The sequence below is a fragment of the Sorex araneus genome, chromosome 1 (genome assembly GCF_027595985.1).
Source record: "Sorex araneus isolate mSorAra2 chromosome 1, mSorAra2.pri, whole genome shotgun sequence".
In the NCBI taxonomy this organism is placed as follows: domain Eukaryota; kingdom Metazoa; phylum Chordata; class Mammalia; order Eulipotyphla; family Soricidae; genus Sorex; species Sorex araneus.
This window is the reverse complement of record NC_073302.1, coordinates 249,566,218-249,586,882: the sequence shown is the minus strand read 5'-3', so window position 1 is coordinate 249,586,882 and position 20,665 is coordinate 249,566,218. Positions and strand designations below refer to the sequence as shown.

The window sequence follows — 20,665 nt, the reverse complement described above, 5'->3', positions numbered from 1 at the left end:
CCTTGTGGTGCTTGGGTGAACATACGTGTTGCCAGGACTCCAACCCAGGTCAGCTGTGTGCAGGGCCAAGAGCCTTACCTGCTGGACTATGTCTGATCTCTCCTTGCCTATTCTTGAGGATTGTAATATTAGACTTCAGCATCTCCTTTTTCCTTCTAGTCTTTCTTCTTTAGCACCACCAGGGCAAATTCCTTAAAACATCAAGATTTAATTAGATGCTTCAACTCAAACCTATTGTGGAGGGACTGAAACCTACGTATTACTTATAACTCACACAAAATGCTGTGTGACCTAAACTAAGTTTTCATCTGCAAGTATATTTTGTGATTTAAATTAAAATTTCTTACTGGCATGATTTTATTTCCCCCTCACAAGAAGCAGTCTTGATGACCCATTTCTAACTTACCCACCCAGTGTTCGGTAGCAAATGCTGTGGCATGAAGGTAGATTGAGAATGGGAACAACTCTTTGACTTCTTTGATAGTTGCCAGAAGATCAAACCCAGGGCCATATACCTGAAAAATCCACACTCCTCCCACTGAATGACATCCCTGGACCCAAACTCAAGAATGACTGGTTGAGAGCTGTGTTGTACATATAGCAGCCACTAGTCATGTGTGGCTGTTTAAGATTATAGCACTGTTAGCACTGTCGTCTCGTTGTTCATTGATTTTCTCGAGTGGGCACCAGTACCGTCTCCATTGTGAGACTTGTTGTTACTGGTTTTGGCATATCGAATACAACACGAGTAGCTTGCCAGGCTCTGCCTTGTGGGTGGGATATTCTCAGTGGCTTGCCAGGCTCTCCGAGATGGGCGGAGGAATCGGTCCTGAGTCGGCTGTGTGCAAGGCAAACACCCTACCTCCTGTGCTATTGCTCCAACCCGTTTAGATTATAAACAAAGTAAAATGAAATGCAGTTCAACGTTCCATTTTTCAGGTCTTGGTAGTTAGTATATGTCAAGTAGCCATCTGGAAGCTACCGAGCTCTCTGCTGGATTGCGCAAATGTAAAACATTTTCATCATCGTTGGAAATTTTGTTGGATAGCACTGACCTAAAAGGTTGGTCCCAGGAACCAAACAGGCTTCTTATAAGTTATCTTCTTGCCAAGAAAGCCTCTTTTTATTCTCGAAAGAGAGAAAAGAAAAATGATTAAAATGAATACAAGATGAAAGGTCACAGGTAACTTGAGAGTTCTGTTTCAGATATTTCTGGAGGAGAAATTTATTTGCAGGCCATGAGAAATGTAAGGTGAAGTCTGAGCAGAGAATTTGGATAGTTGGCTCTCTGGAGTTTTGAAAGCAGCAAGAGGGAGAATGACTAAATGTGTCCTGACTGAAAGAGTGCGAAGGTTACTGGATACTGGGGACCAGTGAGTGGTACAGGATATTGGCATGACTTCTCTGCTGTGTTTCATTTTCAGCCAAGGCCCCCTAAGGGTGCAGACCAAACAGGAGGTGGCAATGCTACCACATATTTTGTGTCTCTTTGCCAACGTTTGACGCTTAAAGGTGTGGGCGGGATGGAAGAAAGGCTGGGGGCGGAGGGAGTGACTGGAGGACAGGGGGTGTGGGGTGCTTCCATCTCACCTTGAGCTGAGTGAGAGAAGCGGAACAAAGCTGCTTGGTAATCCGGGCACCCCAGGGGCAGTGAAGACATTGAATCCGGACTAGAGGAGTCTGGAGGTCAAGTGCTAGGCTTCCAGCTAGCTACAGCATAGATAGATGGGGGCAGCTGCCCTGGGGCCAACTGTGCTCTCACTCTGAACATGGCTGTGGGAGCCGGCCTGGGGGGTCTTTTATAGTGGGACCTCTCCCAGGAACTTTTCAGGGGTGTCCAGGAGATGCAAAGACCTGAGCATACTAAGCCATCATCTGGATGAAAGTCTTTGCTTGACCCCCAAAGAGGGGGAGCTTCAAAAGGAAAGTCTGTAAGGAACAAATGAGAAGCAACATTTAAACAGCAAAGGAAGGAAGGACGCAGGGCACAGAGCCTGCGTTGCCTGGAACAGCCTCTTGGCTGGGGAATTCGGGCGAGGTGGGCGAGAAATCGGGATAAATTTCAGAATGGGAGCTGGGCATTTACTTGCTCAAATGTAATTGTTTTTGTGACGAGGGACTTTTGTGACTGAGGACTTTATATTTTTATAAATGACAGGAAGAGTTATGGAACAGATTTCATCCATGAGCAGAAATGAATAATGCTGGGATGGATAGCTGCCCACATTCAAGAGGCTTATTTACTGGAGGCAGCGTTTATAGGAATTTGGAGTTTGATGTTAGCAAAGCATGTTTAGAAAGGCCTGAAAGAGATCATATTGTATTGAGAATTAAAAAGAAAAATAGTAAAAGGGTAATATGCTGTAATATGCTCGGTTGAAGAAAAACAATAGTCATGAAAGGAATCGGGCAAATGAGATTTTTTGCTTCTCTGTAAGCTTGGAGGAGGAGATTGTTGGAGTTTATAGTTTGAGTAATTTTAAGTCTAATTGTTTTGTGGGCTCTCTGGAAGCAACAGTAAAGTAAATGAAGATTTTTTTTTTTTAAAGACATAGTTGAATTTTCTGTTTGCCCTGGTTACGTTATTTAATACTCATCGGGTTATGCCAGTATACCAATTCACAGTTAGATGGTTATATGAAGGTATTATTTCTATTTTGTTTCTAGGATGGGTCTGTTTATTATGTCCATTCTATTGGGAACTCCTGTTATGTTTTCTCAGTTAGGATGCTGTTAGCTGCAGGTGACAAAATCCCTGAGACAAAGTAGACTCGAGGAGGGCAGGCTGGGTCCTCAGGAGGCACTTGCCTACTCTGTTGCAGCTGTGTCCTTTATAGAGTGTGGAAATCTGTCCCAGGTGTTCATCCAGATGGCAGGCAGAAATAGCCTTGGCTCCTGACAGGCCAGGCTTAGCCCCTCGGAGCCCTCTACACACACTCAGGGACCAGAGGTAGCTCCCACCCCACCTCTGAGCTACACGGGGAAAGGAATTCTCAAAACGATTTATCAGACTCACTCATGGGTACTTACTGGAACCAGGGATAGAGTCAGCATTTCCAAAGCACATGACTGGGCCAGAGCAATCGTGCAGCAGGTCGGGTGTTTGAGATGGCACATGCCCAGCCCAGGTTCCATCCCTGGCATCGCATGTGGTCAGCACTACCTGGAGTAACTCCTTCGTGCAAAGCCAGGCACTAAGTGTTCAGAGGCTGGTGAGGTGACGCTCTGTGCTTGAATATTAAAGTTGCTGGAATGTCATAACAAAGCAACCTCCAAATTCAGGAAGGCCAGGAAGTGACATAACTGGAAGATCGAATAGTTAAACCAGGGAAGAAGGAAGTACAATGGGTCCCTGGCAGTTTGTCTCACTCTGCATAGATCTTCTCGTCTCTGCTTGGATCTTTCTACCTGAAGACTGTTTGTCTAGTGCATAAGGTTCTATGGGATACCTATGGCCAGTAGTTAGGATTCAGAACAGTTATGCATTTGCTTGCCATTCTTCCACTATAAAAAAAGCCAATGTTAGAAGTAAAGCAGTTTAATAAAAAACAATTTCAATAATGCTTTTTTTTTTTTTTAACAAAAAGTACACATAGGGGCTGGAGCCATAGCATGGCTGGTAGGGTGTTTGCCTTGCACGCGGCCGACCCGGGTTCAATTCCCAGCATTCCATATGGTCCCCTGAGCACTGCCAGGGGTAATTCCTGAGTGCAGAGCCAGGGGTAACCCCTGAGGATTGCCGGGTGTGACCTAAAAAGCAAAAAAAAAAAATTACACATAATCTTGACCTTCTAAAATAATTTATATGGTTGTGTGTACATATGTATGCAATGTTTTAAACACATTGTCTATAGCTTAAGCATATATGTTTTATAAAAGGAAACAATAGAAATATTCCTAGAAGGGAACAATAAGCTTTGTTCTTAAAGCATGTTTGGTTACTTCATTAAGCTGAGGTGGCCACTTACTTTCCAGAAAGAAAACAGTTCTTAAATTAGTCATTGAATATTGTCCCAAACGTTGATATTTATTATTACACATTTTCTTTTCCTGTTAATATTTTTGTTATACCATAAAGACCTTGTTAAAGCTTAAATGATACAAGCTGAGCATACAGAGCTTTTATACATAGGACTATTAAAATGAAATTCAGTACTGTTAGAAATCCTTTCTAGATTCCTGTTAGGTTGTCAGTATATTATTTGCTCCATGAAGGTACCTGTTTTTCACAGGTTTTGTCTACTGCTTTGTCTTGGGTCCTTAGAATAGTTTCTTCACCTGTGGAAGACATTCAGCAGATAGGTGTTAAATGAATGAATGCCTGGGAAAAACAAAGTGTAGTTCAAGTATGAATCATTAACCTTATTTTTGACATCTGCCCATAAGGAATTTGAAGTCGTCCTTCTTTGTGTCAACAACCAAGAGAAAAGTACACCAAGCACTGAGTCTTCCAGATTCTTTGTACCCTCAGCAGATGAGTGCCCACACAGAATCCCGTACAATAAAAATATTACAGACCTGGTAGGAGCTGACATAGGCATCCAAGATACAAGGATATGCGAGTTAGAGAGGGCAGGGCCATCCCATCCTTTGGCAATAGCACAAACAACTCTTTTCAATGCAGCTTTTCTCAGTTGAATTAGTGTTTGTATGGGCTAAAGAAGAAAGAATGTAATTTGGCTCCTAGAATGACTTTGTGGGGTGGAGGTTAGCTACAGAGATGGCATCAAACAGTCTTCTAAAGACGGAGTGAGTAGTTTGGTCTGTTCTAGGATTTATTTACTTTTTACCCTGTAACTCCCCCACATGCCCCAGAATTCATGAGCCACTGTGTTAAAAATGAGGATGTGCTCTTTATAATAAGCATAAGGTAAGCACTTTGCTCTCCTCTGCCAATCTATTACTTTTAGAAATAGGGCTCTGTGAGGACTGAGCATCTGACATTACAGTGGGTGAGATGGACTTGGGTGACGAAGTTGGAAAGGAGTTTGTTTATGTTCAGTGTGTAATGGTGAGTCAATGATGGGGAAAGTTCTGGAGAAGAACTTTTCAGATCTGTGGAAAGACACCGTCGTGAAGACCTCAAACTAGGAGTCCTATATTGGGTGTTATTTTGGCCAGTTAGACAGAGCGGCATCTTGAACTCTTGCAAAACTTCGATGAGCTTGATTACTGTATGGATATGGTCGATCGTGCTGAATCCTTTTTGGAACTGGGTGATAGTTGCTGATGTCGTGGATGTCTCCCTTCTTGTACAGCAGAAGGGTCCTGCTGTTTTTCCACTGGGAAGGAACCTTGCATACAGACAGGTAGCGTGTGAAGAGCCGAGCCAGTGTGTTGACGAGTACTGGCAGCAGATTCTTCAGGTGTTCATGTCTGACCTTGTCTGGACTGGGTGCTGTACGCATCTTTACCGATGAAATGGCGTGTCGGACTTCTTCGTCAAAACCCTGAATGAACAGTTTGAGGCTCTTGCTGTTCCTGGAGAGAGCAGGTATTATTGGGCTACACTAGCATGCGACAGGGACGAATGGAGACATTACTGGCCCCGCTCAGGCAAATTGAAGATCAATGGGATGACAAGTGACAAGATTTTGGCCAGTGGCAGTTAGCACGGTCTTCCAGGAGCAGAAGTTTTGGGGGGGGGCCGTGGGGTGGGAAGCGGAAGCAGTCAAGGCCCCAAAGTGTAGAAATTTTGCTTTATTCCATGGTCTCTGAACAACTACCAAAAGTCTTTGAATAGACAATGACAGGATGAATGCTTTACTCTTCAGAAATAATTGTGGAGGGAAGGCAGCGGGAGAATTCCTTAGGGGGAGGGTCCAAGGCAGAGTATGTGTTTTTCATTGATCTGCCCATAAGTATTCATTTGTGAACTATAGGGAACTTTGTTGGAGTATGGTGTTCATTTGGGGCATGCTTCCATCCTCCAGGAATAAGAGCTGTGAGGACAGACCCTAGGTCAGCCTTTCAAGTTTGTGGGGTTAGGAGAACTTGAGTGTGGTGTCTTCTATGCACGTGTGAAAGGTGACATCTGGGCAACATCTGGTTTGCGTCTATTGAGCAGCCAAGACAGAAGGGTCCTGGGGGTCCCTCTCAGGCTCAGGTGATGAGAAGTATTTCGTCCAGGTTGTCTAGGATGGTCCTTTCTGTATTCCGTCTCTTTCGTGGTTGCCAGTATTCAGTGAGGACTTGTCTGAGTGTTCTGACTTGCCTCCACATTATTTGTGGCTGGTGATTAGGAGTCTAGGGTTGTTCTTCCCACTTGGGCCAAGCAAACAAAGAGGGCTTCAGTCCCTTTCAGAAGAAGGATGGTTGCTGGTGGTTCCAAGAGCAGGAAGGGTGCTGGTGGTCATCAGACGAGCGGATCCAGCTCTCAGAACCAGCGGCAGAACCTCTTTCCGTGCTCCACGCTGTGATCACTCATGTCTAGTGAACAATAGCAAAGTTTCTCGAATCAAGGCACTGGCAGCTGGAGCACAGAGGGAGAGCATATCTCAGAAACATTTTTTCATGGCGGATGAAAGAATTCAGGGGCAAGGGAGAGAATTTAAAAAAAATGAAAAGAAAAGCCTGGTTGGGGAGTTTGGGGACTGTGTGCTCAGGAAGACACTGCTGCCACCGCAGATGGGTCACAGGAAGAGAAGCAGATCTGCCGTGGGAAGGTGCCGAGTTCCCTTCGAATTCCATGTAGGGTAAGTGACTTGTATGCAGGGTTGAATTCACTGAAAGTTTCAGAATTAGAAGCTAAGCTTCCTGAACCAGGTCACTTAAAAAATTGTATTAATGTATTATGTACAAAACAAAATGTACTTGTTTAATATCAGATGGTGAACAGCCTGTGTGCTGGAGATAGCAAGAAAGTTGTGAAAAATGGGGAATGGATGCAGATATCTGTGTTAGGAATTGTGCGTGTATTAGAGAACAGTACTGGGGCTGTGATGTGCTGAGTTCACCCGAGAGATTCACTGGAAGAAGTCAGGGGGCTCTTTTCTTGAAGAGGGAGCAAAAGCTGTGAAGTAAGGCTGAAGAAAAGGCAAATGGTGCAAGAATATTTTAATCTTTTGCTAACTCCCAGGTTTCTTAGTAATGGAGGAAGCATAGATTGTAACCTGGATGCTATTCAGAGGTGTGAATTGCATTTATTCTATTTTGGGGGAGGAGTGGAATGATTTGGGACATACCCAGTGGTGCTCAGGTCTTACTCCTGGCCCTGTGCTCAGGACCATTTCTGGCGGGACTTGGAGGACCATGTGTAGTACCAAGGAATAAACCAGGGCCAGGCAAGTGCATGACGAGTGCCTTACCCCCTGTACTATTTGGCCTTAATTTTTAAGATCAATGGGAATAAATGGGTGGAGAGCAGACAGTTAGATATGGTAGACAGAATGAATATTTCATTTTGCTCAGGAAACATTTAATGTACCACTGAGGTCTTGGGACTAGGCACTAGAGGCGTGGCAATGAAGCCATTGGGAAGTCGGCTGTCTATTCTGCCTATTAAAGGACATGAATTAGGATAACCCAAGAACAACAAATAATCTGCTGAGCACTGCATGTCAGGAACTGTTGTAAATACCTGGCATGCACTGACTCATGTCGTCCTCCCTACACCCTCCTGATTAGTTATCATCGTTATTATCCACACTTTGAGGGAGAGAAAACTCAACAGAGAAAGTTTAAGCAATGTGCCTGAGGTCTTTAATAGCTGTGACTTGTGCCCAGGCCTTACCCTCTGCACTTCTGTGCTCCTTAGAGATTATTGCACTGCAGAGCTAGGAGGGAAACAAGACAAAGGACGTAGCATGATGGGGAGCGGAGGTATCTTTCTCTGGCAGGGGATAGAGTGAGGTATTGAAGATCTCAGAGGGTGGATGGATCCAGACAAGGGAGTCTTCCTCCGTGACCCGGGTAGAGAGCCTGGGTTATTTTTCTGTTGTTGTTTGACTGTATTATCTCAGTACCTAGAAATGTGTGCAGCTTATCTCTGATCTATCTCTACCTCGATAATTTTTTTTTGTTTCAGTTTTGGTGCCACACCCAGCCAGCTGTGCTTAGAGGTTACTCTTGGCTCTGGGGTCAGGAATTGCTCCTGGTGTTGTGTTTGTGTGTGTGTGTGTGTGTGTGTGTGTGTGTGTGTGTGTATACTATATGCAGTGCCTAGGATTGAACCCGGGTCAGACATGTGGAAGACAAGCTCCTAACCACCTGTACTGTCTCTCTAACCATCATTAGAGCTTATGAGTTAAATATAATATGTACGCATCTGTGTATCTACTTATCTTTTTGTCTGTAGTCTACACGGTAAATGTATGGCTCCGGGTCATATATGATTAGTTGGCTATCCTGATTTCCCCTCTCTCTCCCATTCCGTCTTTGACTTGACCATTGATCCTCAACTCCAGCCTCAGCAAGAAACTTGAGTCTAGGTCTGGCAACCCTGTGGGTACGGCAGGGCATCGGGGAGCCCCAGGCATGCCATGAGATTGTTTCCTGTATTTCTAAAAAAAATGGGTGTCTTGTGGTTTATTTTGAGCCACACCCAAAGGCTCTTGTATCAAAAGAGTTGTGTCTTTGTGGCCCTATGGGAAAGTGGTTGCATCAAAATGTTGGCTCTGGGCAAAGGGATTATTCTTGGACGCGACAAGAGATATTTTGATAAGAAAGATATCAGTTCCGATCAACAAGAATAGATGCTCCCTCCTTTTACCACAGTGTGACTCTGGCACTCAGGACTCCAGGCAAGCCTCTGTCCAACTCGCACAAATGACCCCTTTATGGTCCCATCTATGAAAGAAAACTATGGAAGAAACTATGGCATAAACTGTAGCAGCACTGCCACCCTGTGGCAAGACTGGTGATATTCATTGTATTTTATGAAAAAAAAAAAAAAAAAGCATCTGACACGCCAACAGCATATACGTTTTATTATTTTTATATGAAATAGTGTATTTTAAATTTATTTAATATTGATTGGAAGAATAAATTTAGACACTTCTCAAATGAAGTGTATGTTGACAGTGGAGAGTGATTTTAGGAAGTAGCAAAAAGTCACCCAACATACATTTGTAGCTTTTCTCAAAAAATATGACAAGTCAAGATAGGAAATTAAGTACTTCAGTAATCACTAGATGGTGTACTGGTCAAGAGGGTAAGTAGAAGATGTTGAATAATCAATATTTATTTTGCTTCAGCGTGCATTGGTGTATAATTAGGTAGAAATGTCCCCAACATTGGCACCTGTGGTTTCTCACGCATGGTACAGAGGCTCTTTGGAATGAGGTTTTTCAGAGGTTTCGGGCCACTTCACTAGGCACAGGGTATCCAGAACTTTCTCGTGTGTGTGTGTGTGTGTGTGTGTGTGTGTGTGTGTGTGTGTGTGTGTGTGTGGTCTTTCAATCCCTTGGATTGGATTTTGTTTTGTTTCCTGGCCACACTCCGCAGAGCTCAGGATCTCTGTGCTCGGGGCCCTGCTCTTTTGGGGGTTGAACCTGGGCCTCCTACACTTGTGCTCAGCAGTTGAGGTCTTTCTCTCCAGTCCTGTGGTCTCGCAATTTCTTGAGGGACAGACCTTATCACTACCCTAGAGGACAAGTGGAATTTTTTTTAAAAAAATTTATTAGTGAATCACTGTGATGTACGGTTACAAACTTATGAACATTCGTGTTTGCATTTCAGACATATAGTAATCGTTTACCCATGCCTCCACCAGTGCCCATTCTCTTCCACCAGTGTTCCCAGTATCCCTCCCACCACTCCCACCCCATTCCCCACCACCCCACCCTGCCTCTGCGTCAGGGCATTCTCTTTTGTTCTCTCTCCTTTTGGGTCTTGTCGTTTGCAGTAGAGGTATTGAGGGGCCTTCATGTTCGGTCTACAGTCCACTTTCATTTCGCATCTTTCAACCCGAATGGGTCTTTCCAACATCCTCTATTGGGTGTTCCCTTCTCTATCTCAGCTGCCTTTTCCTCCAGCATGTGAGGCCAGTTTCCAAGCTGTGGAGCAGACCTCCTGGTTCTTATCTCTATTACTTTTGGGTATTAGTCTCCCATCCTGTTACTTTATATTCCACAGATGAGAGCGATCTTTCTATGTCTGTCTCTTTCTTTCTGACTCATTTCACTCAACATGATACTTTCCATGTAGATCCACTTATATGCAAATTTCATGACTTTACCTTTTCTAACAGTTGCATAGTATTCCATTTTGTCGATGTGCCAAAGTTTCTTTAACCAGTCATCTGTTCTCAGGCACTCCGTTTTTTTTTTTTTTCCCAGATTTTGGCTATTGTAAACAGTGCTGCAATGAACATACAAATGCAGATATCATTTCTACTATACATTTTTTAGAGTCCAAGTGAAACTTTATTCTTTTGGACAGGAAAGAGGTCCAGGGAGTCTTTTTCCATCCCTGGATCGAAGACTGCAGAGGAGAAACTGCTGAATCATAGACCCGCTTTTGAGTTAGATGCCTCTCTTGGCTTAACAGCCACTGGATGCGGAAAAGTAGAGAAATATGCTGTCAGTATAGGATGGATGGCATTTTTTTCTCACATATGTATTTCAGAGAGAAAATGGGGTGGGGGTGAAAAGAGAGAGAAAGAGAATGAGAAGAAGAGAGAGTGAGAATTAGGTTTATTTTGTATGTGTTTTAGATGTTAGATAACTCTGATAAAATTTTAAAAAACCAAACAATAGTGTTTGTACATATTCTGGGATTTTTTTGGGGGGTCACACCTAGTGATGCACAGGGGTTACTCCTGGCTCTGCACTCAGGAATCACTCCTGGTAGTGCTCAGGGGACCATATGGGATGCTGGGAATCGAACCGGGGTTGGCCGCGTGCAAGGCAAACACCCTACCTGCTGTGCTATCGCTCCAGCCCCTATTCTGGGATTTTTTAAAAAAAGATTTCACAGACTTGTAAACTATTAAATGCCAGGGTTTTGTTGAAATGCACTCAGTCATCTTGCCCCAATGGTTCTAAAGTGTGCGTTGTGGTGCTGTAGTTGGGCTGAGCAGTGCCAGGCAACTGACATGAGCCCATTAGGTTCTGGATTGCCTGTTCAGAGTGCCCGGTATGATGGCCTCAGATTACTCTGGTTAATCGAACAAAAACCACTCAGACAACAACAAAATAATCTTGAGAAGGTGGGGCTTCCAACCAGTGCTCAGGGGGATCAGGGGTCGTTCCTGGCTAATCTCAACCAGCCAGGTGTGGTGGCTCAGTGCAAGGGCCTGAGATGGCAGTGATGCTCAGGCCTGCAGTGACAGGGACCACTGAGCTGCCCTGGAGATTCCCGAGGGCCTCCAGGGTCGTACCTAGCTATGCTCCGGCCCTTCCAGGCTATACTTGGTGATGCTCTAGGGACCAGGTTGTTGTTGGGGATAGAACCAGTGCTTGTTGTATGCACCCTCTCTCCTGAACTGTCTCCCTAGCCCCCATCTTTGTTCTGTTATGTTGGGTTTAGGGCCATACCTGGAGGTGCTGAAAACTTACTTAGGGACCACTCCTCAAGGGGACCAGGTACAGTGACAGAGATAAAACATGGGTTGATCTTGATCAACACAAGTGCTTTTCTCTTTGTACTATCTCTTGTACTATCTTTCAGGCTCCACCTCTTTCTGTTCTTAAAAGCTGTGATCCATTTGACCCAACAATACCACTTCTGGGAATATACCCCAGAGGCCAAAAAACACTCAGCAGAAACAGTATCTGCACTTTTATGTTCATTGCTGCACTATTCACAATAGCCAGAATCTGGAAACAACCTGAGTGCTCGAGAACAGACAAATGAATAAAGAAACTATGGTACATCTATACAATGAAATACTACATGACTGTTAGGAAAAATGAAGTCATGAAATTTGCCTATAAATGAATGTACTATAGAGAGTATCATGCTGGCACCTGTATGTTCATTGCAGCATTGTTCACAATAGCCAGAACCTGGAAACAACCCGAGTGCCTGATAACAGATAACAGGTTGATGAAACTATGATACATCTATACAGTGGAATACTATGCAGCTGTTAGGAAAGATAAGTCCTGAAATTTGCTTGTAATGGAGAGTATCATGCTAAGTGAAATGAGTCAGACATAGAATGACTGCACTCATTTGTGGAATATAAAATAACGTAATATATGACTAACACTCAAGGACAGTAGACACAAGGGCCAGGAAGATGGTTGGAAGCCTGCCTCATAAGCTGAGGAGAAGGCAGCTTGGATAGAGAAGGGATCACTAAGTCAATGATGATTGGAGGGATCCTTGGGATGGGAGATGTGTGCTGAAAGTAGATCAAGGACCAAACATGATGGCTTCTCAGTATCTGTATTGCAAACCATAATGCCCAAAAGGAGAAAGGGGAAGGAGGGAAGGAGGAGTGGAAGAGAGAGAGAGAGAGAGAGAGAGAGAGAGAGAGAGAGAGAGAATGTTACATGCCATAGAGACAGGTTGGGAGTAGGTATGGGGATGATTATGGAAGGGAAACTGGGGACATTGGTAGTGCCGGGAAGTATACAGTGGTGGAGGGTTGGGGGCTGGAACACAGTATGACAGACCTACTCATGAACAGCTTTGTAAGGGTCTATCTCACAGTGATTCAATAAAAAACCCAGCTGGATCACCTTCTCTCTTGTTCCTTTATCTTCTGTCTCCCCGCATTGTTCAGAGTGGAGCTTCTCTGCGTTTCCTTCTGACAGTGCAGGCATCCTCGTGGGCTCTGGGCATCGTATTTGCTGGGACAGGGCAAGGGACAGGATGTGCGGCGAGGGCTGCTCTGCCTTGCCCCACTTCCCAGCACACACAGGAGTCCAGCAGAGGCCAGCGCTCCCATTGCTTAGTCTTCAGCTGCAAATGAAACCTTGTGAGTGTAGTCATTTTCTCTTAGGCAACTGATTTTTCAAGAGGAAGAAAGGAAGACTTTGAGTGAGTAAACCCATATTTTGTATCCCCCTGCCACCCTGCTTTCTGGAGTAGAGTCAGTAGGTGGGGGTCGGTGGAAGGGGGCTCTACACATGGAGAAAAGGAAATTTTGAGCTCAGTGGTGCAGTATCCCTCAAGAAATGTGTTTTAGGAAAATTCTTATACCAAAAATTTCAAATGCTCAAAAAATGCGACAAGAATAAATGGTAGACTGAATGATATCAATTGTATAGGTCAATGAAAAATGAGCTAAAATAGCTGAATTAAATCCTTTTTACTTTCTTCCAGTAGGTCACTTTACAGGGGGGTGAGGAACTGTGAAATATATTTTTCCATTGAATTTTAAAAATTCTTATCAGAGGAAAAGTGCTTTAATTTTCTTTTTACTTTAAAGTATTTTTGCTCTGATAAGAATGTTAATAACATATTAACAGTCAATGAACAAGTATACTAATTGTTTTCTTAGCCACAGGAATACATGCACACATACATATGGAGTGGAAAATAGGACATGTTTTTGTTGGAAAGCTAACCATCTAAATATGAGTCATAAAATAGAAATATTCCCCTGCCACATGATTAGTGGGGCAGGCTCTGGATGAACTAGTGTTGTGGCTCTTTGTAGAGTGCTGGTGACCCCGGGTTTTGAGAATGATGGGATAGAGTGGGGGAGGCTACAAGAAGTGGCAAAGCACAATGTGATGAGTAGAAGGAAGAGTTTGTGAAAAATCTTGACTACAGAGAAGCATGGAGTGTTTGGGAATTAGAGGCACTGATCTACCGTTAGATGAATTTAGGAGGAATCCTGAAGATTAACTAGTTGAAGGTGAATCTTTCATGGAAAGGAAGTCTGTCTGTCCAGTTAACAGCCTAAAATCTTAACTTGGGTCAGAGGAAACTGTCACCCACACTGAACTGGAACCTATTAAGACAGAGTTTAGTCGAGTCAATTTCACCCTGCTCCCCCAGTGGAAATGGACTAGTAGTGGATGAAATTACTAGTGTGGGGAACATTTGAGTTCTTGGGCACCCTTGGACTCAAGGCAGTTAGATGACATTGGAAGGATTGTTTCCTTCAGAGATATTGGAAGGAGAGATGGGAAGGAGTGGATTGAAGAGATGAAACTTTAAAAAAAAAATAGAAATAGTGCTTATGCTGGGGAATTCACATTATTGATGATCACGTGCTGATTTATCACATTTAAAAATAATTATTTAGTATTTTACATCCATTACCTCATATATCACAATACAACAATATTATAGAGTTATTATCTCCTACTCAAAGTTAAGTATTAAAATCTACAGGAGCTTCCCATTAAAGTAAGCTAAATAGACTCCTGGGGTTAAGGTTCTGTCCCAATAGGCAGGTGTAGTTTTTTTTCTGATGCTTGCATGATATAATGGAAAAGAAAATATGCATGTCAAAGAAAACTAGACATATTTTGGGAGGACAAAGTAGATGGTAGTTAAGAAATAGGAAAGAAATGATTCCATACCAAATACAGTGGAAAAAACCCTTAAACCACATCTTAAGTCAGGGCTGTAACAAAAGTACCATAGACTGTGCGGCTTCAACGGCAAGTGTTTGTTTTATTCTAATTTAATGTATTTATCTCTTTTTCACTTTTGGGCCCTGCCTGGCTGTACTCAGGGCTTCTCCTGCCTCTGTGTTCAGGATTCCATCCTGGCAGTACTGGGCAGAGAAGGAGTGGGCAACATGTGATGCTGGGGATCCAAGAGGGGTTGCTAGCCACGTGCAAGGCCAGCACCATACCCCATCTAGCGCTCCAGCCCCAGCAAACAGTTGTTTTTCACAGTTCTGGAGACTGGAAGTGCAAGAGCAGGGCTCTGGCAGGTTTCTCGTGTGCTGAGGGCAGGCTTCCTGGTTTGTAGACAGGCCCACGTGTCAGGGTCCTCACATGGCAGAAGGTGTGACTGCACACTCTGGGGACTCTCTTATTCTGGTGTGAGTCCCATTCATATGGGCTTTACCCTCCTTACCTAACATCCCGGCCAAGGCCCCACCTTATTAGTTACACTATATTGGAGATCAGGGTCCAGCATATAAATTTCAGATGCCCTGTTGGTGGACACAAATGTTTATTCAGTCCATAGCAATTCACCTGCTCCCTTCAGAAGCGAATCAAAGGGGTTGTGCTAGGACAAGACTAGGAGAGGCTTCTTCTGGAATGTTTGAAGGCATATGTAAAAGACATGAGTCATCACTGACATTTCAATTTCCTGGTATCAAGCTTTTTACTACTCCCATTTGATAGCCAAAAAGGTCAATATATGAAACATGCGTTTATCAGAGAATCAGCTCTGGCTTTTTGATTTTCAAAAAGCTCATTGAATGCTTTTTTGCAAAGTTGCAGTCTTTTTAGGACATTAAGGTAATATTCCATCTAATAAACTTCCACAGCTCTGATACTGGAGAAAAAAAGCATTCAGATGTACACCTGAAATTTATGCAGTGTTGTAGACATTACTTCAATTTTAAAAAGTCTCTGAACATCAGCTAAGTAGGCATTTCGAATTTTAAAGCTTACTTTATTAAAATGATTTTTTCTTTTCTTTCCTTTTTTTGGGACAGTTGCACCTGGTAATGCTCAGTGGGAATTCCTGGCTCTGCACTCGGAAATTACTCTTGATGGGGCGTGGGGGACCATATGGGATGCAGGATTTGAACCTGAATTAGGCATGTGCAAGGCCTTTCCCACTGTACCATCTCTCCAGCCCCTAAAATGACTTTTTCAACAAGAGCAGTAGGTGTTGGCAAGGATTTAATAAAAGGGAAACGGCATATGCTCTCAGTGGAAGTGTAAATTGGCACAGGCATCACGCAAAACAGGATGGAGACCCAGAACATACACTGACACTAACTTGAGATGTATGCACTTTTGGGTTCACTGCAGTATTACTTTCTTTTTATTTCTTTTTATTTTTTTTGCTTTTTGGGTCACACCCAGCGATGCTCAGGGGTTACTCCTGGCTTTGCACTCAGGAATTACTCCTGGCAGTGCTTGAGGGACCATATGGGATGCCAGGGATCGAACCCGGGTCGGCCGAGTGCAAGGCAAACGCCCTACCCGCTGTGCTATCGCTCCGGCCCCAACTGCAGTATTACTTTCAATAGCCAAGGTAAGGAGGCAACCTAAGTATCCATCACTAGGTATGTACAGAAGGTGATGTGGTTATGCATCACCACATACCTATCTCACTACAGTAGAATTCCACTCAGTCATAAAAAATGATACTACGTTGCCATCTGTGACAACATGAATGGATGGAGAGGGTATTTTGCTAAGGGAAATAAGTCAAAAGAAGAAAGACAAATACCATGTGATTTTTTTTTTTTATATGTGGAGGATAAAAATGAGAAACAAGACCAGTGGAAATAAACTCAGATGTAAGGAGAACTGAGAAAACAGAGGAAGGTGTGTGAATAAATTGGGTGAAAAGGATCAGTTGTATGCTGGAGGATGGAAATGGAATGGAAACTAGATTTTTTTTTATGGCAGTCATGATGTATAGTTGTTATATATATGCATATATATTGCCTTTCCTAGTTTTTTTTTTTAGGAATATCTATATTGTTTTTCAAAAAGGCTGGACCAGTTGATATTCTCACCTACAGTGAATGAGGATTCCCCCCCCACACACACGTTTTATCCACGCCAATACTGGTTGCTCTTTTTGATAAGTGCCAGTTTCTGTGGTGTGTGGTGATATCTCATTGTTGTTTTGATTTGCATTTGCCTGAAAAGTAGTGGTGCAGAGCATCTTTTCATATGCCTTTTGACCATTCGTATTTATTTGAGGAAGTTTTTATTCATCTCTTCTCCCTACTTTTTGATGGGATTGGATGGTTTCTTCTTGTTAATGTCTACCAGTGTCTAACCCTATTATTTTGGGAAGTAGAAAGTAGAAGTAGAAAGTTTATTCCTTATAGAAATTGTATACAAAATAAAATTAATACTTAATTCTAACATGCTTACTTATAGCCGTCTTATAATTATTTCTATATCTGTTAGTAACCTCGGGCTGGAGTGATAGCACAGCGGTAGGGTGTTCGCCATTCACGTGGCCGACCCATGTTCGATTCCTCCGCCCCTCTCGGAGAGCCTGGCAAGCTACCGAGAATATCATGCCCACATGGCAGATCCTGGCAAGCTACCCGTGGCGTGTTGGATATGCCAAAAACAGTAACAATAAGTCTCACAATAAGAGACATTACTGGTTCCGCTCAAACAAATCGATGAGCAACGGGATGACAGTGACAGTGACCAACCAACCAGTAACCTCAGTTTGTTCTAATTGAACATCACTATTCAGGATAACAAATATAATTATTTAAAAAAATAATTTTTTATTCATTTTATAGTCATTATTTATAGTCATTATTTTGAAGTTATTTGAAACACATTCATTTTTCTCTGAGCCACACTTTGATTTTGTGATTGATATTTTCTAGAGCTATTGTAAATCTTTTTTGTTTTACTTCTTCTGTTATAAGAAGTATTTTGTAGCTTTATATAAACAAGTTTATTTTGAGAATTTACTTTCATGTGAATAATTGCTTCTTCCTAAATTTTTAAATCATCTTTCTTAAAGAAAAGTAAACTAGCTTCAGTATGTTTTTCTTTAAGAATTTAACATTAGGGGCTGGAGCAATAGCACAGTGGGTAGGGCATTTGCCTTGCACGTGGCCGACCTGGGTTCGATTCCCAGCATCCCATATGGTCCCCTGAGCACTGCCAGGAGTAATTCCTGAGTGCAAAGCCAGGAGTAACCCCTGTGCCTCACCAGGTGTGACCCAACCAAAAAGCAAAAAAAAAAAAAAAGAATTTAACATTAGTATACCACCCTGAACGTACCTGATCTCATCTGATCTCAGAAGCTAAGCAGGGTCGGGCCTGGTTAGTACTTGGATGGGAGACACCTGGGAATACTGGATTCTATAGTCTTCTGTTTGAGGGGAGAGGTAGTACAGCAGGTAGGGCACTTGCCTTGCACACAGCTGACCCAGGTTCAGTCCCTAGCATTCTATATAGTCCCCTGAGCACTGCCAGGAACAATTCCTGAGTGTGGAGCCAGGAGTGATACTCAAGCCTGATTGATACCCTTTTGTTTAGGGTGTAGTCCCCCATCCCCCGAAAAAAAGAATTTAAAATTAATTGCAGGTTCACTATATCACTGTCATCCTGTTGTTCATCGATTTGCTTGCATGGGTGCCAGTAACATCTCCATTCGTCCTAGTCCTGAGATTTTAGATTTCTTTACTTGTCCTTCCCAACAGTGCCACATTGGAGGCTCTTTCAGGGTCAGGGGAATGAGACCCATCATTGTTACTGTTTTTGGCATATTGAATAATCCACAGGGGGCTTTCCAGGCTCTGCTGTGTAGGCAGGATACTCTCGGTACCTTGCCAGGTTCTCTGAGAGGGAGAACTAGACAATAAGAGGTTGCGCGGCTGTGAATGCAGCTGAGTGCTCCCGGGAGCTTTGTTTTATAGTCTCTGGATCTTGACCGTTGATGGGATTATATGGCTCCAGGGGAAGTTTGTGGGTGTGACTGCCAAGCTACTGGAAGAAAGGGGGATCTGGGTTGAGGAGGTCCAGTCCTGATCCGAGCAGGCTTGGAGGTCTCAGCCCCAGCACACCTGGATTCCTCTGCTGTTTCTTTCATGCGTGAGGCTTTTCCGAGCTTGTGGGGAGGGGCCTTGAGCATGGCTGTGGCTGGTTATAAAGGAAAAAAAAATTATAAATGTTTAAAGGACCATAGCTTACGTATCTTTTTATTTGAAGAGAGTAGTTCATGCTTATTCACACTTAAAGAACATATAGCACTTTTCTTGGAGAATACTAGCAAATTCTATATTATACTAGTAAATTCTTTAAACTAATAACAATATTACAACCAGAAGTCAGATATTTATCTGTTCTTCTGCCTCTCTCTCCTGCCCCTCTCTCATGGAGTAAACCTAGGGGCACATACACTTCTTTGCCTAGATTCTGCTGGGTGTTTCGAGTGTGTGTGTGTGTGTGTGTGTGTGTGTGTGTGTGTGTGTGTGTGTGTTTTGGACAATACCCAGTGTCACTCGGGGGATCCTGATGGCTTAGTGATACGGAGTCCCTCCCTGTCCGGCGTTGTACCCAGGTCACCCACAGACAACACCTGCAGTCTGATTACAGTCAGCTCCCTGAGCTCCATCTTCGACCCTGAGTGCTGCAGCTTGAGACCTGCTGAATGCTGAGAGCCGTTCAGTCCTTTCTATCTCTTACTTTTATTTTCTTGTCTCTTTCTTGTTTCTAAAATCCCAATTTAGGCATCATTTTGTCTGCACTTTCCTTTTTGCTTGCTTTTGGGCCATGCCTGCTGATGCTCAGAGATTGTTCCTGATTCTGCACTAAGAATCACTCCTGGCAATGTTCAGAGGACCTGTCTGGGATGCCAGGGCTCGAGCCCAGGTTAGGTATAGGCAAGACAAGCCCCTTACCTGCTGTCCTATCTGTCTAGCCCTAATTTTGCACTTTGAGCTATAATTTCTGCTCATTGTCTGTGGAGAGCCGAGTTGTGTCCTCCAGTGTGTTATTTAGCACATTCTTCAAAGGCAAAGGACTGAAGGTCACAGCTGGGTGGGACCATGGACTTGTGAACTCATGTCATTCTGAGTCTCAGGGCTGGCATCTGGATGGATGGAGAAGGGCGCCTTGGAGGTACAAAGGTGGGAGTGGTCTCTTCTCCCTGGAGTATTTGGGCAACTGAGTCAGCGGCATTGGCTCAGAGTTTCCAAATGATTTCTTCTTGGTGTTTTGATCTCTTACGTTTATGTTTTTAAATCACAAACTGTCTGACCTATGGGATAGTCAGTCCGGCTGCATCAGGGCTGCTCAGTACCCATCTTAATTAACACTCCTTTTACTTGGAGGTGGTACTGCAGAGGAGGGTGGGCTGGACCAGTAGTGCTCAGCTCAGTGTTTACTCTTGGCTCTGGGCTCAGGGATCAGTCCTAGTTGAGGCGTGGGGACCATATGCGGATCTAGGGATTGAACTAGATCAGCTGCAGACAAGGCAGATGCCCTACCCACTGGACTAGCTCTTTAGACCCTCCTTCTGGCTTTGTGTATCTAGTTTCCCATGTCAGACTCTGATGCTTCTCCTTAGTTCTCTTCTCTCTCTTGCCTTGACTAGCCATCATCAGGTATAATAGGTATGCCTGTGCAAGAATATCTCAGTTTCATGTCTCTTGCCCATCTTGGTGATACTGTTAAGAGAACCCTTTCCCTCTCACTATCCCTTGGACTTACGTCACCCCCCTCTTAATGGCTTCTCCACTTTCTTTATCACCTTTCTCTCCATTCTCACTCTCCTGCTAGCTTTTTGCACTTATTCTCTTGACACTCTCCTACTTCGCCTGGTGTTTGCCCTCACAGTGGCCAATACACACTTTCCCCGAGAACTTCTGAACTTAATAGCATCATGATTCCATAATAATGCTCATAATGTTGCTTTCTGCCATTTATTGAATACTAACTGTAACCCAGACAGTGTGCTAAGTGCTCTTCAGACATTAATCTTAGAATCTAATTAGATGCCACAAAGTTGGGAAACTGGTATTTTTATTCGCATATATTCCGAGAAGAAACGCGAGTCTGACAAAACTCAAAAACCTTGCCCAGTTCATGTTGTTAGTGTGTGACAGAGCCCCAGCTTGACTCCTCCCTGTCTGATT

General features: G+C 43.5%; 1 protein-coding gene and 1 pseudogene across 5 annotated transcripts in view; both read left to right on the top strand.

The window, feature by feature from the left end:
- DGKH (diacylglycerol kinase eta) overlaps positions 1-20,665 on the top strand; it is a 213,777-nt gene that overhangs the window by 58,769 nt on the left and 134,343 nt on the right. The window lies entirely within an intron of this gene.
- LOC129401256 (5S ribosomal RNA) lies at positions 17,782-17,896 on the top strand (annotated as a pseudogene).